This window comes from Marmota marmota, unplaced genomic scaffold (genome assembly GCF_001458135.2).
Source record: "Marmota marmota marmota unplaced genomic scaffold, marMar, whole genome shotgun sequence".
Lineage (NCBI taxonomy): Eukaryota > Metazoa > Chordata > Mammalia > Rodentia > Sciuridae > Marmota > Marmota marmota.
The window spans coordinates 25,879,808-25,886,147 of record NW_026000016.1 but is presented as its reverse complement, the minus strand read 5'-3'; the positions used below and the strand labels follow the sequence as shown (position 1 = coordinate 25,886,147).

At 38.3% G+C, this 6,340-nt stretch overlaps 1 long non-coding RNA gene across 1 annotated transcript in view; it reads right to left on the bottom strand.

The window, feature by feature from the left end:
• Positions 1-1,152: 1,152 nt before the first annotated feature.
• Positions 1,153-6,340, bottom strand: part of LOC125618479 — a 70,111-nt gene continuing 64,923 nt past the window's right edge. The window contains exon 3 of the long non-coding RNA XR_007349774.1: positions 1,153-1,197. This is a non-coding gene — a long non-coding RNA (uncharacterized LOC125618479). The remainder of the gene's footprint in view (positions 1,198-6,340) is intronic.

The window sequence follows — 6,340 nt, the reverse complement described above, 5'->3', positions numbered from 1 at the left end:
TGTTGATGCACACACATTTAAGATTGTTTTGCCTTCTTGATGGATTTATCTCCACAGGGATAATGTGATCTCTCTTTAAATTCAAAAATATTTCTTGTTCTGAAGTCTACTTTCTATGATATTAATAAACCCACTCCAGCTTCCTTTAGTTTAGTGTTAGTGTTTTATATCTCTTTCCATCATTATACTTTTAATAGTAATGTTTTTATATTTCAAGTGTGTTTTCTTATAGATGACATAAAGTTGTCTTGTTTATCTAATATAACCTTTAATAGTGATGTTAAGATCACTTATGACACTAAGGTAATTGTCAATATATCTTTGATCCATTTATTCTTAGTTTCTTTTCCCTACTTCTCTATTTTAGATTAATTAGCATTTTTCAGGTTTCATTCTATCTCCATGATTGGATTACTAGTCATTCTAATATTTAAGTGGGTGTTCTAGGGTGTACAATAGAAAACTTTAATATAAGACAGTTTACTTTCAAATAATATTAACACTAATTCATGAAATTATAATAAACTTGGGACTTGGGATATTATTTATTAGTAGCACCACATAAAGAGAGAGAGAAAGAAAGAAAGAAAGAAAGAAAGAAAGAAAGAAAGAAAGAAAGAAAGAAAGAAAGAAAGAAAGAAATGAATGAATTTACTTCCCCTTCATTTTTGAAAGCTATTTTCACTGACCTAGAACTCTGGATTTACAGTTTTGTTCTGTTTTGTTTTGCTTTGCTTTGTTTTAGTATGTGAAAAATGCCCCTCTATTGACTTTTGACTTGGATGGTTTCTAAAATAAAGTCTGATATAATTTTTCATGAATCCTCTGAATAGCTGTGTCTTTTTCTCCAGTTGCTTTCAATGATTTTGTCTTATTTTTATTGTCTGGAATTTGACTATTATGACTAGGGATTTTGTTGCTGTTGTGGTTGTTGCCGCTGTTTTAGTGTATCTTATTTAAGGGTCTCTGGGTTTCTTAGGTCTTTGGTGCTATTTTTTTTCTTTTTTCTTTTTTTTTCTTTTTTCTTGGGGGGGATGGGACTTAACCCAGGGACACTTTACCACAGAGCTACATCCCAAGACATTTATTTATTTATTTGCTTACTTACTTATTTACTTACTTATTTATTTGAAGGCCTTGCCAAGTTACTGAGGCTTCTCTTGAACTCGGAATGCTCCTGTTTCAGCTCCCAAATGGCTGAAATGACAAGCATGTGTGTCATCATACCCAGTTCCTTCTGGATTTCTGTGTACATGTATCTTATATCATTGGCTATTGTTCTGCAACTCTTGCATGGTCTAGAGTTTTACACATATACTCTGTTTTTTTTTGTGTTTAAGTTTAAATAATGTCTTTTGACCCATCTTCAGGTTCACTGATTCTTCCCTCAGCTGTGTCAACTCTTGGTCAGACACTGAAATAAAGTCTTCATCTGTAATTTTATGCCTGTATTTCTAGTATTTTTTTGTGCTGATTCTTTATCTGTTCAAACATGTCAACTTTGTTCACTAGATTTTTTTAAAGTATTTTCATTGCAGTTTTTAAAAATTCTCTGTTAGACAATAAATGTTTTTGCCTCCTTCCCCACAAAAATGAATTATGTGTTGAAGCCCTAGTCCCTAAAGGAATTATATTTGAAAGCAGAATCTATGAGGAGACAATAAGGTTAAATGAGGTTCTGAGGGTGGAGCTCTAAGGCAAAAGTGCTGATAACCTTATAAGAAGTGACAGATACATCAGATTCCTCTCTCCTTCCACCATGCAAGAGCACAGTGAGAAGGTGTCTGTAAGCTGTCTGCAAACCAGGAAGAGAATCCTCACTAAGAACTGAATCAGCTGGCATCTTGATCTTGGGCCTCCAGCCTGTAGGGAACTGTAGGGAAAAGAACTTTGAAAAATCAAGTTCCGTTGTTTAAGCAGCTCTGTCTGAGGTATTTTGTTATGGCAGCCCCAGCTGACAAATATAGTTTCTGTCTGATTGTTTCAACCTCTGTGTCATCTCTGAGTCTAGCCCACAATTTGCTTTGCCTTTTGTCATTGGGTTGTTTCTTTTGATATTTTATGTGTTTCACAATTTTAATTCAATAGCAGACATTGTATACAAAAAGGAGAACTGAAGTAAAACAGTAGTTACTTGTTCTGGTTTGCATGTGAGGTGTTCCCCAAAAGTTCATATGTGAGACAATCCAAGAAGGTTTAGAGCTAAAATGATTGGGTTATGAGAGCAGTCTTCCAATCAGTGAATGAATCTCCTTATGGGATTAACTGAGTGGTAACTAAAGGTGGGTAAAATGTGGCTGGAGAAGGTGGGTTATTGGAGGTGTGCCTTTAGGCAATGTATTTTGTATCTAGTGAGTACAGAGTCAGTCAGTCTCCCCCCCCCCTCTCTCTTTTTCTCTCTCTCCTTTCTGATCATCATGTGTGATGCTTCCCTCCACCACACTCTTCTGCCATGATGTTCTGCCTCACCTCAAGCCCTGAGGAATGGAGCCAACTGTCTGTGGAGTGAGACCTCTAAAAATGTGAGCACTCAAACTTTTCCTCCCCTAAAATTGTTCTGGTAAGGTCTTTTTGTCACAGCAGCAAAAAAGTTGACTAAAACCTTACTCCTGAAGGATGAAGCCTCATCTTATATCAGACTGTTAGTCTCAAGGATTGAGTTAATATTCAGGAATTGAATAGAGTGTGTGCTTTGCTGTTGGTTATCTTCAGTAGACCTCATGCTTCAAGCCCCTCTAGAGGTGAGCTACGTTGCCTGTGTTTAGGTGGGATCTGGGGGCAGGAGTTGTTCTTCTCAGTATTACTGCTTCACTCTTTACTTCCAGCAGGCCCTAAATACCTGCACCACTGAGAACATCACTCCTTGCCCGTGCTTGTATACCAGTGTTGCTTGGTATTCTATGCTATGTCCATAGTGAAAGCAAAGGGAATTTCTATTTTTCTGGTCTTGCCTCAGTCTTACGGAAATTCTATGGTTTAGATTCTAGTGATGAGGTTTTTTGGTATTTTCCCTTGCTCCCTGTGTCAGTCAAACTCTGCCTTTTATCTGGAGCTTTTCTTAGCAGCCATTTCTGACTCCTATCCTAGATCTCTACTTGGTGTCTACCACTATCATTTCAAATCCACCAATTTTCTCCATGTCACATGAACATGCCATGTTCCGTATACTCTTCTCATGAATTATGATTTCTTTATCTATACTGATCATGTGCCTTTCTCTACCCTCTCTCCATAACAAGATTTTATTTATGTCTGTTTGACGTTGTCATTCTATATGAAATTCATCTTGACTACCAACCTTCCTATAAAACCAGCTGCAATTCAAGACTCTAGACCACAAATTGTTTTATATTTTCTATATCTCTTACATGTCCTTAGAGCATTCAATTCACATTTTTTTAAAGATAATACTTCCAGGAAATAGTTCATATGCTAAAATCTCTTCATTGGTTCTCTATCCATTACATTTTCTAAAATTACTGTTCCATCTTTAAATTGCTGTTCCATCTTAAAATTGCTGTTCCATTCTGTTATTCAGATACTAAAACAAATATATTTAATTACAACAGTATTTAGTAAACTTCATTGTGGTTTTTTCTGAAGTAAACAAATTATTTTTCTAACATTTGTCATTTCAATCTTTCTACTGTCAGCTGGGCATGGTCACACATCTATAATCCTAGCTACCTGGGAGATTGAGGCAGGAGGATCACAAGTTCAAGGTCAGCCTTGCCAACTTAGTGAAACCCTTATCAAAAAGAATATAAAAGGGTCTGGGGATATGGCTCAGTAGTAGAGCACCACTGGGTTCAAGCTCCAGTATCATAGAAAAAAAAAAAACTAAACAACCATTCTATTGTCATGATGTCCGTATGAAAGAAAACAGATAATTAGGCCAGTTATTATATTGGAATCGACAGAATTTTATACTAATAGTAAGCATCATTGCTTCTATCTCCATAATCTTTCCCTAATCTAATTCCCACACATTTACCTCATCACAAAGTTAACTAGACACTAGAGAAAAAACAACTCATTGTCGGTTTTTTTTATTAGCTACAAAATGTCAAATAATATTTGTATTCCTAAACAAATGATTTAGACCAAAGTAATAAAATATCTGTCTTATAGTGGTGGATATTAACATTTAAAACATTTTTGTTATTCAGATATTAAAACAAATATATTTAATTACAACAGTATTTAGTAAACTTCATTGTGGTTTTTTTCTGAAATAAACAAATTATTTTGCTAACATTTGTCATTTCAATTAACATTATAATATAATTCAAGTAGAATTTACACAGAAAGCAGGCTTCTAACCACCAGGTCTCTGCCTTACCTCAATCCAGCCTTCACATATAAGACTGGGCTTCAGAGGACAGCACATTGGTGTGGGAGTTAAGACTCTTTAGCAGTTGTCTCTCCATAGTGAGCTCAGTTTTAACAACTACTTACAAGGTTGTTACAAAACTATCTCACAAGAGCTAAGGCAACCAGAAAGTAGATCTCAGAATCTTATTTTAGAATAATAAGAGGCAATGAAGCAGGCAGGAAGAATTTGCCTGCATCATCCCTTCCCCAGCTCTAAGCAACTCAGTTTGGAGAGAGACAGTTAGGGAAGGAAGAGAGATTAACTCCAGGCCTTAAGACTTGGAACTCAGTACCAGAGCCATCACAGTTAAACCCAGTATTGGGCACAGCCCATGGCCCATGTTCCCAGGCCACTGTGGTTGGATGGAGCCTCTGGCCCCCCATGAGACTGAAACAAAGAAATTGCTTCTACCACCCCTCCCCCAGCCTCATGTAGCACAGTGTGGAGACTCAATCCACTGAGGAATAAAACAGGGAGTTAGGCACAGGGCTTTCCCCTAGAAATCTCTACTGAGTCAGTGAAACCCAGGAGAAATGAACACAACTCATGGCATCATTGGGATGGCCTCACATTATTGGAGGTTCAAGACAAACTTGAGAAATCTTATTCAAATAAATAAAGAAAACTTACCAAACCTAAACAAGGATACACATATCCAGGTATGGGAAAGTTAATTGTCACCAGTCAGATTCAAATCAACAAAGTCTAGTTCGAAACATACTATAATCAAGCTATTAAAGATTAAAGACAAAGAGAAGATTCTTAAAGCAGCAAGTGAAAAGAAGCAAATAACACATAAGGGTGTTCTAATTTCCCTGACAGCAGAATTTCCAGCACAAGCCTTATAGGTCAAGAGTGAGTGGGATAACATTTTTCAGGGGGAATAAAACCTGTCGACCAAGAATATTGTACCCAGTAAAGCTATCCTTAGAAATGAAAAGAGAGATAGAGCCATTCCCAGACAAAGCTGGGGAAATTTATCACAACCAGACCTAGACAATAAGAAATGATAAAGGGAGTTATTCAAACAGAAAGAAAGACACTGATGAATAAGAAGAAAACATTCAAAGCCACAAAACTTATGGATAGGAGTAAAACTATACAAATTCAGAATGCTCTATATTATAAACATGGTTTAAAAATCATTTATATATTTAGTACAAAGACTAAAAAAATTAAACAATTAAAAGTAATAACAAGATAGGCAGTGGCAACAGGATTGAGACGGGGCTTGTGAGGGCCGGTCAGGACTCACCCATTGCTTGGGTCACCCGGCAAAGGGAACTAAATGCTGCCATTCGCATGGGATACCAACATGGCAGGGATCTGATGTCATCAGAAAGCGGCGGAGGAGATAACTTCATCGATACCAGCGGCGACAGAAACAGTTGGTCTCCTGGTAAAGAAAGTGAGTCACAAACACCCGAGTCTCTCTCACTTTGTCATCAAGCCAGAAGGGCAGAGCAGAGCCGCCGCCCGTGCCCGGAACAGGCCCAGCGACCCGCCAGCGTGGTAGACACGTCACCCCAATTGGAGTAGGGGCAGAGCAGAGCCGCCTCCCGCGCCCGGAACAGGCCCAGCGACCCGCCGGTGTGGTAGACACGTCACCCCAATTGGAGTAAGGGCAGAGCAGAGCTGCCGCCCGCGCCTGCAAGGTAGGCAGACCTGCGACCGAACGGCAGAACAGGCCCAGCGGCCCGTCAGCGTGGTAGACAGATCACCCCAATTGGAGGAGGAGCACAGCCGCCGCCCGCCCCTGCAAGGGAGACTTTTCAAGTATACAAGAGCAATATAAATATATAGGGGGAAAAATTCAAAAACACAACAGTTTCACCAAGCAGAAAGAAACGTGAGCAGTATGAAAAGACAAGGAAAGAAAGGACCACAAGCAATGCAGGTCAACTCAACTTTAGAAGAGGTAACAGCTGCAGCAGATGGAATGTCAGATAAAGAATTCAGGATATA